The sequence below is a fragment of the Sinocyclocheilus anshuiensis genome, unplaced genomic scaffold (genome assembly GCF_001515605.1).
Source record: "Sinocyclocheilus anshuiensis isolate Anshui unplaced genomic scaffold, SAMN03320099.WGS_v1.1 scaffold967, whole genome shotgun sequence".
In the NCBI taxonomy this organism is placed as follows: Eukaryota; Metazoa; Chordata; class Actinopteri; order Cypriniformes; family Cyprinidae; genus Sinocyclocheilus; species Sinocyclocheilus anshuiensis.
In genome coordinates this window covers 705,508-720,271 of record NW_015542427.1, presented here as the reverse complement: position 1 = coordinate 720,271, position 14,764 = coordinate 705,508, and the positions used below count along the sequence as shown (strand labels likewise).

Below are 14,764 nucleotides of genomic sequence, written 5' to 3'. Positions count from 1 at the left end.
TTGTTGAGCCGTTTTGGCGGAAGTGACGAACTGCAAGCTTTGAATGCTTATATCTTCTAAATGCGAATTTTGTCAATGTTTTGGAGCACACTGCCTTATAGATAACCTTAAGACTAACATATTGATACTAATACCCAAAAAACTTTAATTTTGATTTCATGGGGACTTTAAGCTCAAGCAACTATTCCCAGTTGCTTTAGTAAAGTAACGCATTACTTTTACATTTACAAGAAAATATCTGAGTTACTTTTTCAAATCGCAAGTTACTTTGTTTTCCCATTTATTCACTGACAGCTCTCCTGTCCCCGTGTTGAGAGAAATCAGGAGTGAGGTGAAGAGGCAGAGGCACTTGCTTCAGCCTGAGGCTTGTTCATTTCACTTTTGGTGTGAAAGAGTCTTTATATTTGCCAAAAATATAACTGAGTTTTTTTTTTATTTTTTTAAATCAAATAAGCAAGCCCAGCCCAGGTGACAAAAAGTAACGCAAAAGTAACATAATTCATTGCTTTCCATAAAAAGTAACTAAGTAATGCAATTAGTTACTTTTTTATGGAGTTACGCAATATTGTAATGCATTACTTTTAAAAGTAACTTTCCCCAACACTGGTAACAGTAATAGGCCTACTGTATATTCACACACACACAGCACACACACAAAACAATAATGTATTTTTTGTAAAGCAAATCATATCGTTCATATAGAAGCAGGTCAGTAGTGTCAAAACTGTCATTTTGAGGCATCACACTGAACAAATATTAGGCACAATGTTAGAGGTGAGAAACAATGAAACCTGATCCTACAGGTTCACTCTCTCACGTGGACATTTTGGATCTCTTTTGGTGCAGTTTAATCACTTTATTATTATTATTATTTTACAGTCATTTCCACATTGAAGTTTTATGGATTGTAGTCCATGTTTGAGACTAAAATCTATATGCTATTATGCTTCTAAAAGCTGATACTAGTTAAGCTTTAGCAGGTATACACAAATTTACAGATAGTCTTTCTGTTCTGGGATAATGGAGGAGAAATATGAGAATGATGACTTGTTCTGCACTGTATAGAATTTGTCCAATCAGATTCCCTATAGAATGACAATCCTTCGCCCAATAATGCAAGTAAAAAAACACGATTCATGGCTGGGATATAACTAAAGCTTATTGGCTGTTTTTTTTTTTTTAAACGGGTGACCCTTTTGCTCTAGTGCAGAGAATCCAGTGATACCAGATGAAAAGTGATTAAGCTACTTTCCGTATTCATTACTAGTGTGTTATTTCTCACTTTCTCTCCTGTTACTGTATATATCTGTCCTACTCACTTTGTTTCACACATATACGCGCACATCTGAGTCAAATGACTGTGAGAAACTTAAACTCTCACCAAAGTTGCCCTAAGAGTGAATCAGTGTGAATGGAAAGGTGAGAAGGACAATCATTATTTTAAAAACCACATTTATAAGCATTGTGTAGGTTGGTGATTTGGTGGTCTTGTAAAGTAGGATGTTGGAGGAGGTCTGTGAAGCATTTTAGCCACATATCACACACTAAACTCAACAGAAAGCACGTTGAAAATGCAGTGTAAACAATAATGAAGTTTATAATAGTCCTCAGAAAAAAATGATATAATTTGGGGTCATTATTAATGGAAATCACTTTATTTTCTACATCCAGACGCTGTCAGTTTGAAATCACAATGCAAGGCTGCTTATCTGAACTACAGGGCAGCCCTTGCAGTGTGTAATTTCAGCACAGCTAATATACCTCAACATCTTACCTTGAAAATCACCACAGATGTGGGCTTGTGTATATAACTGCCTAAACCCTAATTACTATAATTACATGTATGAGGCACAGTTGTGGTTCAATTGTACAACAAGCAGTGTAAATGGACAGGAAAATATAGGCTATTTGTTTTAATTCCCTCTTTTGTTGGCATTTCTTGAATGGATGGCTGAACAAATCTTAGCCTCTAGTATTAGACCAAAGCCATTATTCAGTCATTAGTCTAAATGAGATAACCTCTGCTCCTTGTTTCTCCTCTATGCAAACCTTGGCTAAAAAATGGAGGGATCTTTTCAACAAGACGCCCAATCGGATTGGTTTGAGGGAAACCGTTCAAAATGTCAGTTTTCCCAAAAGGCAAACCATCTGTTCATTCAGATTTTAGCTTAATCATCATCTCTTTATCTTATTCTGAAGCAGAGAGGGTAAATAAAGAGGAAGGGGGAGAGGAACCCAAAACAAGAAGAAATCACTTCATCCATTTGCTCATAACCAGCCTCCCCTTCTGCCTTATTAAACAGACCATCTGTTAATATTGATTCTTTATTAAAACAATACAGCCCCTATACAGTTAATTGAGTGTGAATAATCTGAATAATCCAATGTGGAGACTTTTTGTGGTTTAATTCATAAAACTGCACAGCACACTGCACTCTGCGTTCTCACATACGGTAATCCGCATCGGATCTCTGCGACCGTTATATAAATTTCATAATCCCTTTCATAGTTTATGAAAGCCAGTGGGAGGTCGGCCGGATGCCACATGTGCATAATAATTATCCGTCCTGAATCACAGGTTATGAAAATCTGAAAGACAGGAGGTTTTTACAAAGAAGAGAAAACAGACATCTGCAAATTAATTCAGTGCTTTGGAGTTGCATTGGTCTGGTTTTAGTGGATTTTCTGAAATCTCCAACCTCACATTCCTTTTCAATTTAAAACACATTTCATAGTGTAATGGGGTTTGCTGTGCATTTTGAGCGTTTCTGGATTGCTGTCAAGTGTTTGTCCTCCAAAGAGGTGGCGAGGTAAAGAAATGGAGGTGGAAGAGAGGAAAAAAGGGAAAGTGGCAGGAAGTCACTAGAATGACAGGAAGAACTTGGACCATGTTGCACACCCTGGTAAAGACATTCGTCATTGTTTTCTTTCATATAATGTATCAAAAGTCGTGTTTGGATCTGTAATAGAAGTGACCTTCCCTTAAAACCACAGGGACATGGAAACAATAGCCTGGCTTAAAAAAAAATTCTTGTTTAGTGGGGGAAAACCAACATATCCAGGTGAAGTTCTATATAAAGTTGCTTGTTCTCTTTCAGAGTAAAAAAAACTTTTTCTGGTAATTGTGACTTAAGGTTGTCACAGGCAAACACATTGTGACCTTGTATCTCACTATTGAGGCTTTAAATGTCATAGCATGACTTTATAGCTTGCAATTTAACTTTATATCACGTATTTCCGTTATATTTCACAATAACATATTATCTAAAAAAGGTTCATTGTCTATTGTTGTAACGGTTGCTGTGCTCTAAGGAGCCGCACGATAGAGGTCTGCATTCCCGCGGCTCTCTCGCGGGAACTTGGGGACCCGACCAGATTTTTTTGGATTAAATTCCCGAATAAAACGCGGTAACGGTCGTTAACTCTGGTGTCATTTGAACGGGAGCAGGCGGTCTAACAATATCCCGTTCCCGACGTCCATTCAGAGCAGCATATCTGCGCTTTATTCTTATTGACCACCGGTAGCCTGCACTCGGACTGTTATGCACGCGCTGCACGCATGCTTTCTGCGTCACATGTTTTATTTGCGGGGTCTGTGCATAACGATGCTCAGAGCAGGCTGTACCGGTGGTAAATATATGGCCCTCAGACAGAACAGGCAGGTTGTCGATGAGTGACAGCAGAATAAGGATGGAGCAAAGTGTGGATGCCTGTCCTTGAAGGATGTTCAACTCGGTTTTGTTTATATTTTGCTTAGCCTATAATTTTAAATGACAGATGTCGTATTTATTTATTTTTCTCTGCACACTTTTCCTACTGTGTTAACAGAAAAATGTCAAACGAATTTAATACTTTGACAAGACGAATAAAAATAGCTAATAGGCTATTTTTGTACAACCTACATTTTTTTTTCTCTCTGCGACACTTTTTATTATTGTGTTGTAAATGTTAAATGAATTGTATCCTGACAAGACGAATAAAATTAAGAAATACAATTTTTGTACAATATTTTTATTTTCTCTGACACTTTTTTTTCCTACTGTGTTGCGTAAAATATTAAACAAATTTTGTGTCTTAAGATAATACATATAAATTGACAAGAGGAATAAAATAACATACGATTTCGTGCGGACTACACTTTTATTTGTCAGCCTATCTCTCTTTCTTTCAGTAGCAGAAATTTAAATGTGAGATTCTGGAAACGAGATCTAAATTTAGTGGGAACGGTCAGGTCGGGAAGAAAATTATTCTAGCGGACAGCGGGTGAACAAAGAGTGAATATAAAGTGGGAGCGGGTGGGTGCGGAATAGAACCTTGCGGGAGCAGGACTAAAAAAAATAGTCCCGCGCAGACCTCTACGAGGCACAACGCAGGTGTAGTCCAGTAACAGTCTTTCATTATAATCCACAAAGCAAATACAAGGAATCGAGGAGCTGGGGTAACACAACATGTAGACCAAAATACAAATAATAGCAGACAGGGAACTAAGGAACAGACAGGGATTATAAACACAGGGACTAATGGGATAATTAATGACACAACAGGTGGGAACAATGAACTGATCAAGACACAGGCAAAACTAGGTCACGGGGAGCAAAGCAAAATACAACAGAAATGTGACAATTGTTTATTGAGATGTATGAAGCATAGCTCACACAGAAGTCACTTTGAAACCAAGCTGCTTTCGTTGCTCAGAGCAGGCTGTACCTGTGGTAAATATACGGCCCTCAGACAGAACAGGCAGGTGTGGATGTGCTGTCCTGGAAGGACGTTCAACTCGGTTTTGTTTATAACCATTTGCTTAGCCTATAATTTTAAATGAAAGATTTATTTATTTTTCTCAGCGACACTGAGAAAAATGTCAAACGAATTTAGTATTTTGACAAGACAAATAAAAATAGCTAATAGGCTATTTTTGTACAACCTACATTTTTTTTTCTCTCTGCGACACTTTTTATTATTGTGTTGTAAATGTTAAATGAATTGTATCCTGACAAGACGAATAAAATTAAGAAATACAATTTTTGTACAATATTTTTATTTTCTCTGACACTTTTTTTTCCTACTGTGTTGCGTAAAATATTAAACAAATTTTGTGTCTTAAGATAATACATATAAATTGACAAGAGGAATAAAATAACATACGATTTCGTGCGGACTACACTTTTATTTGTCAGCCTATCTCTCTTTCTTTCAGTAGCAGAAATTTAAATGTGAGATTCTGGAAACGAGATCTAAATTTAGTGGGAACGGTCAGGTCGGGAAGAAAATTATTCTAGCGGACAGCGGGTGAACAAAGAGTGAATATAAAGTGGGAGCGGGTGGGTGCGGAATAGAACCTTGCGGGAGCAGGACTAAAAAAAATAGTCCCGCGCAGACCTCTACGAGGCACAACGCAGGTGTAGTCCAGTAACAGTCTTTCATTATAATCCACAAAGCAAATACAAGGAATCGAGGAGCTGGGGTAACACAACATGTAGACCAAAATACAAATAATAGCAGACAGGGAACTAAGGAACAGACAGGGATTATAAACACAGGGACTAATGGGATAATTAATGACACAACAGGTGGGAACAATGAACTGATCAAGACACAGGCAAAACTAGGTCACGGGGAGCAAAGCAAAATACAACAGAAATGTGACAATTGTTTATTGAGATGTATGAAGCATAGCTCACACAGAAGTCACTTTGAAACCAAGCTGCTTTCGTTTGGTTAACGTGGCCAACTTGAACCCGTTGCAAAATTTGCATGTGGAAATTGTGTGGATTTGTATTTTTTTGTATTTCAATTAACATTTTTGCAACAGTAAATGTGTCTGTACCTTTAATATCTTACAATTGCAACTTTATATCTCTTTATATCTCTCTTTATGACTCTTTATAACTTCAAATATTATGAAGTGACTTTAAATCTCACTTTTGAGACTTTGTATCTCATAACATGACTTTATATCATGCAGTTGCGCTTTGTTTCATACTTACAACATATTATCTCACAGTAGTGTATTTATGTCATAATGTGGCTATTTCTTATTTTAAACTCTCACAATTCCCTTTTGTTCTTACTCACTTGTTTTGTTTGTTTTTTTAGGTGGTAACAGACTTATTATATAAATAAGAGGGCCAACAAGTCTACATTATTTTGGAGAATAAAACTCCTTTGAGAAAATTTAGTGTCTGTTGATTTGATTTTAACTCTTTCCCCGCCACTGATGGAATTTTCTGTCATTTATGAGACAACGGCAAACCCACTAGAAGGCAAGCCTGCAACCTTTAGCCAAAAAAGCATAATGGCTAATGCTAACGCTTCCGCTTTGGCAGTACGTGGGAAAGGAGAACAGAGGCTGTTTTTTTAACAGCATATAAATCAAAACTGCTTAATGTTATTGAATGAAATGTCGATCCTGGAAGTGTTATAGAACCGTGCAAGCTTTGGATGTGCTGATGGAAGCGATCTTTTCCATCTGTGTTTTGATCATCGTTCTGAATCTGATCCAGACGTAGTCTTTTACAAAAATGCATGGTAACACTTTATTTCGATAGTCCACTTTAGACATTCTATTAACAGTAAGTAACTTTGCAACTACATGTCAACTAGCAATTAGTAGAGTATTAGTAGACTGTCTGCTTAATATCTTCTAACACTTTCTTTGTCAACTTATTCTACTAACCCTAAACCTACCCTAACAGTCTACTCTGAGAGTTAGTAGACATGTAGTTGCAAATTAATGAGAATTAGTTGACATGTAGTTGACATGTAGTTACAAAGTTACTTATAGTTAGTAGAATGTCTAAAGTGGACTATCGAAATAAAGTGTAACCAAATGCAATTTTCTCAGCTTTTTGTTTAAAATGTTACTTTTTTCATGAAACTTACGCACAATCAAGTGTTAATAAAAAAGATTGCATGAAGCTAGAATAAAACTTTGTTTTGGCATATTGCATGTTCAGATATTCATCTGACAAAATATTCTGCGGGCCATTAAAAATCTGTGAAAATGATCAAAAATGCTGGCAGTGGCTGGGGAAAGAGTTAAAAGGTTAATTTCTTATTATTTTGTTTATATAAAAGGAAATTTATTATTTATTATTATTTTGTTTATATAAAAGAAAAATGTATCTTGGCTCTTTAGACATGAATTAGATGAGCTTTATTAAAGATTTACAGAAGATCTGCATTAGTGCATTAACGCTCTTTTTACTAAATTTCTCTTTTCAAAATTGTGTCTTGTTTATTCCACGTTTATATTTCTGATGTTTTTGTTTACCTTTACCTGTCAACAGGTTGAACGGCCTGTTTCCAACCTTTCAATGCATCAGATCCTCCGCCGCCCCTGCTGATAAAATATAGACAGAGAGCGAGAAAGAGAGTCATTGATTTTGTCACCTAACTCATTTTCAATGATTTGTCAGTGGGAGACACTAAGCTTTGTCAATAAATGTCCACACACTGTTCCAGAAATGCCACCGTGGCGACATTCTAGATGATTACCATGAATCTGTCCCTGCAGAAATGCATTATGGATCAGCCACGTGAGGCTTATTCCTTCTCAAGTGTCTCCAGTGTTTGGCAGTTATTAGTTTAACTACATTTCACAGTAGTGAGGTTGGGAGTGTTGCTGTTCTTGAAACTATATGTGGCTTTCAGTGAAGCAGTTTTTCTGAATCAGAATCAAGGCAGTGTTATCAAACACAACATTATATTGTCTCAGGCAATATTTTAGCAATCAAGCGAGTGTCTAGCAGTTCAGTGTTAGCAGTTCAGAATCAGAGTTCATGATTTTTGAGTTGAATCACTCATTTGAATCAGTTTTGAATGGTTAGGAAACTGTCTGAATTAATTTACTGAAATAGAGTGGTTTCTGAACCGGCAGAATAGTACATTACTACAGTGGTTCTCGATAGTTTCTCAGTAGCTCATAAGTAGATTATCATACAAAACTGAATTTTTTATTTCTTGCTCTGGGCAAATTAATAACTGCACAACACATTTGAAATACAAACCATAACATTGAAAGTATATATTATGGACTGATGTTTTGTTAAGTTTGCTACATTATTGCATAGCCAACTCTCTCTATCTCTATGCAAAATTTTTAAGCTGAATATTGCTTTTTTTTCCGCTGGTACATTAAAAAACTGGTGTCGAAACCATTTTCACGGCAAATAAGACATTGAATTAAACCAGAAATTCTGAAACGCTTCGGAAACACTTTAGATTAGGGAACACTATTCACTATAAACTAGCTCTTAGTTAATAGTGAATATGTAGAGTATAGTGAAGGGTGACGGAAGGACTTGAGGACACATAGTCAGTCCTAAACCCTGTGTTTGTTTGTTTGTCTATTTTGTGTCTTGTCTTATGTGATAACAAGAGAAAGTGATAACAAGAGTAAGAAAGAGTGAGGAAACCGAGGCATGAGAAGTTAGAGAGGGCTACATGAGCAGAATATGCACTCTGTTGTTGTCAAGGTACTAAATATAAGCCTTTCAAGTGTCTGTGAGTATGTGGGTGTGCATGAGTGTATGTGCTCGCAGGCAAAAATCTCCCACAAAACCCTTATTTCTCTCTCCTGCTGATAACATAATTGTTTAATAGATTTAAGTAGCAATAAAGGGTCTTGATTCTGGGCTAATGAACTAGCAAGGAACTTCAGTCAAGTGCCTGTAATCTGCTGTTGCATGAAACGCTAACCTCTTCAGAGGAGAGATCGCACAGATAGGTGTGTGCTACTGTAAAGGGTTGTTGATAGGCTGAATTTAGCAACAGTGTGAGTGTGTGGGAGTTGGAAAAATATTTAAAATGCAAGGTTAATGTGTCCATAAATCAATTAACATTTTATGCAAAGTGTGAATTTATAAGCTCGGTTGATTGGTGCTGAAAATGTTTGCTTCCAAAGTCTAGTGAGAACTGTTTTGAATAGCTTGCCTAATAATGGTTCTGTGTTTGTAATGTGTTTTCAATAAGCATGAACAGTTTTTATTGAGAAAGGCTGTGAGGTGTGATGAAATCAAAAATTTCATTTTGTCTCGAAAGATTTGGTTATTTTTGTATTGAATAATTTCATACTGATAAGGTTTAACATGTTTTTAATATTTAATAACACTGTTGTTCTCTATTCTGCTGCTTTTACTTACCCCGAGATCTGTCTTTAATGTGTAGTGCTAAAAATACAGCTGCAGTAACATACAGCTGACATACATACACATTTCCCATTAGTCAGATGAGCTATAGGAGGTGGACTTTGCTAGATATTCATCCACATTTCATTCATCCCCCTATATGTCTTTTTCCTCAGTGTAGCTGCTTTTGTTTACTTTAATCACCTCATTTATTTTTCATCATAATGCCTTCTCTCTCCCTCTTAACCACGAATATTGACAGATGGATGGATGAAGCGCTGAAAGAATTTACGGGCGAGCAAATAGACGTGGGGAGGCAATGGCACGTGTGCACATGTGTAGCCTGATGAGTTACATTTCGCTGTATTTCACACTCTCATCTTTGAGTATAATTTCACAGAATGAGAGCAAAAGAGAAAGATTCAGAATAATGCTTTGAGGAAAACATCAGGATGGGAAGTTACAGAAAGAGATGTGGGAAATGTTCACGCTTCGATGGATAGATAGATAGATAGATAGATAGATAGATAGATAGATAGATAGATAGATAGATAGATAGACATCTTACACTTATGTTATCCTGCTCTTTATACCTGCACACTCACAGAAGCACCTATGGAATCGAGAAAAAAAAGTGTGGAAAATTACTCTGATGGGCTGCTAAAAAACCGAGACCTTTAAATTGCCATTTGAAGTGCTCTTTTGCCATCTAGGAGAGAGTGATTCTGAAATCTAAGCGCTGAACTGACCCAAAAGCATAGGCAGAGAATGAGCTGTAATTATGGCTGGGCAATTTGCCGTGGTTAATGTGGGCCTCGGGCACAGGGGGTGAGAGAGAGAGGGATGATGGATGGATAACAGGATGTGATCATAGCTTTGTATCATGAAGAGGTCATGGAGGAGGCAATGGCTGAATCACAGTGAGAGAGTGTGTTTTCTGTGTGTGCACCTGTTAACATTATTGAGCTCTTGTGTAACACCTCTGTGTCTGTCCTGGTTTTTGCGCTGTTCATTTGTCAGGTCAGACATGTAAATTCAAATCTAGCTCAACAGGTCGCTGGAACAAAAAAGAGGATCAGAACTGTTTTTACCACTACTTACATTCACCAAAATGTGAATTATGGGTATTACATATAAACCTCTTTCACCTCTTAATCTTGTGAATCCCATACAGAGTGATAAAACAACTCTTATTCCAGTTAAAAGAGGATTTAATCTAGGCACTGCTGTCTCTCTGCATTTCCACTAAAACATGCTAGATTTCCATGAACCGAGTGTAATCTCATGTAAAACGCACACACCATTGTGCTCGAGGATTGTAGCAAATGATTAACATGAAGACGCATGCTTATATCACCACAACATGAGTCACATCGTTCACAGTTTATCATTTTTAAGTGCGGTCGGTTTGTTCCGAGGCAGTAGGAGGGATTTGGACACTGTGTGCGATGAAGAAAGATAGATGGAGCATAGTTTGCACATTTTACTTTGTTGTACTGTACAAGTCTGCACAGTTTCCACTGTTATTAGTGAATAGCGTGTTTGGAATAGAATACTAGCGAGTATTTGAAATAGTGTGCAGTATGCACCAATTAATGTACTGTATGAAAACGTTAAATTTAGTAGCATGCAACATTTCTTGTCACATGACCTCTAGTTATCATCTCAGATATAAATTCTGAAAAATGTGGAATTTTTTATTTTTATTTAAATTTTTGGACTGATGTCTTCATTAAATTTTCACAGTCTAACCAGATACACTACCGTTTTGGGTCAGTAAGATTTTTTTTTCAATCATTTTTTATTCAGAAATGATGGATTAAAATTAATCAAAAGTGACCGTGAAGACATTTATAAAGATACAAGATATTTCTATTTCAAATAAATGCTGTTCTTTTGAACTTTCTATTCATTAAGAAATCCTGGGGGGGGGAATGATCACGGTTTCCACAAAAATAAAGCAGCACAACTATTTTTAACATTGAAAATAATGTTTTTAAGCATCAAATGAGAATATTAGAATGATTTCTGAAGGATCATGTGACACTGAAGACTGGAGTAATGATGCTGAAAATTCAGCTTTACATCACAGGAATAAATTACATTTGAAAATATATTCAAATAGAAAAAAAGTTATTTTAAATTGTAATAAAATTTCACAATATTACTGTTTTTACTGGATTTTAATATACTATAGTATAATAAAAGACATCAGTAAGACGGGAAGAGTCCAGTTGCATGCTTTATCCTAGTGATGGATCAACCCAGTCCTGTTCTTCCTCCAGTCGTGATCGGTTTCCTCTTTGCCACACTATTTTCTTTGCTTGGTGATGTGTTTGTCATGCTGAATCACTGTGTGATTGTCACTTTATCTGTTGTTTCTCTCTCTCTCCTTTATCTCTGTTCATGCACATCTTTCCATCTATCCGGCCACACTTCATCGTCTTTTCCTCTCTCTTCTTCCAGACTGTGATATAATTACACAATCTGTCCTGACAGAGTGGGGCATTATTTTTTGGGCATTAGCTACCTGATCCTTTAGTTTGTGTGTGTGTGTGTGTGTGTGTGTGTGTGTGTGTGTGTGTGTGTGTTTGTGTTTATGTTTATAAGCAGTCTATAGCCAGATCGTTCCAAATTGGACTAGAATTAGTCTCAGAGGCACACTACACACAGACACACACAATCTTTTTTTGAACACATGATATACCCGGACACACTCTGAGCTATTAAAAGCAGGCCGTTATTATGGCATGGGCTTTTGTATTTTAATTGAGTCATTAACTCTTCCTTTTAAAATTCAGAAGATAAAATAAATGACAGAATAAACATAAAACAAAATAAATATCTTGAAATATGAGGTCATAAAGTGTGTTAATGAGATTAAAAAGTGTGGCAGAAATGTGAGTGGCTGATTGCTCTGTCAGCTGTACCTGTCCTCCTCGTTTCAGAAGTCCACCACCCGCCACAGCTCTTAAAGTCATCCTACAAACTATAGAGTGGAATACTGGGAAGTGTTTGTATAAATCAGTGTGTGATGTGTTGGTATATGTTGTGTTCCTTTGTGTGTAGTACAGTTTGGCAGGCCTCCCTCGAGGTTGATTGTGTTCTTGCATGCCTGACCCTGCAGTTACACACACGCTCACACAAACACACACATGAGTGTCAGGCTGTGCCCTGTCGTCCACTCCTGTGTGTCAGCTCTGCTCTGTTTCCCTTTCCTTCCTGACACATACCCACAACATTTACAATACTATGACATAATCACACATACACATTGTTTTAGTGTTTTGTTTCTGTTTGTTTGTATTGTGTTGTTTTTCTTTTTCTTTGTTTTGTATGGTTTTGTTTGGTGTTTGATGATTTTTTTGATCTGATCTGTGCCTTTTTCTTGTTCCCACAATGAGGGATTCTCCTTTTTTATTATTATTATTATTATTCCTTTGGGGACATTTTCAGAAATCCAGAAAGAAAATGTCTTTTTTTAGAGGGAAAACTAAACCTGCCCAAACACACAGAATTAAGTATGTTTTGTTTTGTGATTTTTATTTGTTTTGTATGGTTTTAGTTGTTGTTTAAAGTATTATTTTTTTTTTTTATGTTTTTGCTTTGTTGTTTATTGCTTTTGCTTTGTTTTTTGTTTTGTATGAATTTGTTTGATGTTTTTTGTTGTTGTTTGGTGATTTTTGTTGTTTGTTTGTTTTGTCTCGTGGGGTTTGTGGTTCATTTATTTATTTGTTTTGTTTTGTTTTTATATAGTTCTATTATGTGCCTTTTTTCTTGAACCCACAATGAGGTTTAGTCAGGTTTTTTATTCCTCTGGGGACATTTTCTGAAATCCGGAAAGAACATTTTTCTTGAAAAAGTGAAAACAAACCTGCTCACACACACACACACACACACACAGAATTAAGGATGTTTACAGAGTGTCTGAGTTTGTCACTTTCCTCTCATTTCACTGGCACACAGGACTTTAAAGTTATTGAGTGAATCAACTGAACTGATCTCAGAGCTGTGCAAAATCTCAGTGCTGTATGTGTTTGTGCTGGACAGCTGCTCTGAGTGCAGTATTTGTTTTCCTGGGAACATTTTTAGACTCGCGACAGGATAAAAGGATCTGACCAGTTCTGCTGATGGTTCTTTGATGTCTGCCTTTGTTCTGCCCGCTCTGTGTGTGTGTGTGTGTGTGTGTGTATTTGATGTGGAACCGTATGTGTGTGAGCCTCTTACTGCACAGAGGTAGAAAGAGGTAGAAGCATCAGATTAGAAAAGTGTGTACTTTTTGTGTGTGAGTAGTGTGTGTTTGTTTAGGCTAGTTTGAAATTGATCTGTGGTTTTCATTTTTCTGCCAAGGGCATAGCCGTGATGTCGGAAAATTGAGGCAATTTCGTTGTGTAGAGAGGACAGGAAATGTTGAGATAGGATGAGGGAATGAGATCAGGAATCTGGACTTGAACTTGCATTGCTCGTATGAGTACTTAATGTGTCAGAGCCTGAAAATATCAAGAAAATACTTAATACTTAATGACCCTTCAAACCTGTTACACTGAAAAGGTTACAGAGTGGAAGATCAAGAACAAAATATTTATTCACTCACAGTCACAAAAAAAAAAGATCTGAAATTAAATGACTACCATGATTTTTTTTTTTTAAATACGGTTACCAAGATCAATATGTGTACACATAATCAGATTATGTTTATAACATAACATAATCTCTTTATGTTAATTGTTTTACTGAATAATTGGCATAATGAGATTAACATAATGATTATCTAATTATGAGAAAATGTCACAAAATGCAGGGACAATTCTGCCTTTTTAGAAAATCCACAAAGCTTTCAGAAAGAAAGAAAGAAAGAAAGAAAGAAAGAAAGAAAGAAAGAAAGAAAGAAAGAAAGAGAAAGAAAGAGACATACTTAAACCATGTATTCATTTTAATAGAAGTAAAAATTTAGGTAGGGGTAGATTTGTAAAGCAATATTTAAAAAATAAATATTTAAAGATACAATTTTAATTTAACAAATTTATTTTTCCTTTAGACAGAAAACAAAACTACTCTTTCACAGGCACACATGATTTTAAATTTATTTAAACAAACAAACATTTAGGTAGAATAAGGTTTTGTAAAGCAATATTAAAAAAAAAAGTACAATTTGAACAGCTTTAATAAAATATATTAATTGTAATTAAAAATACGTGTAATATTTCTTTTTTTTCATTTATGTGTTTATTTATTTTTTGCACATTAAACAGTTCAAACTAATCAGTTAAATAGTGTGACTGTTCTGTTCTTCAATGTCTGATTTCACCTGTTATTACAGTATATGAGTGGAGAGTCATGGGTTCTCAAATAACAGTGTTTACTGAGAACTGGCCATAAAGCAAGTCTGTTCTCATCCTCAATAACCTCTTGCAGCAGTATTACTTTCAAAGCGGATTGCATGAATTAAGTTTGCATGGGAATTCTGGATCATTCTGGATCAGTATTCAGTCGATACACACGAGGGTGAGATAACTTCACCCTGTACATTTCTGCAGAAATCTCCATCAGTGAGCAAATATCTGTTGCTCTGAGCTCTCAGAGTTTGATCAGACTCATCTCAAGTGAGCTGCAGTGATTCTGTGGCTGTCCAGCAT

The 14,764-nt window shown here is 36.2% G+C and overlaps 1 protein-coding gene across 2 annotated transcripts in view; it reads left to right on the top strand.

Annotated features, from left to right (window-relative positions):
* The window catches only part of sulf2b (sulfatase 2b), a 151,120-nt gene that overhangs the window by 60,529 nt on the left and 75,827 nt on the right, over positions 1-14,764 (top strand). The window lies entirely within an intron of this gene.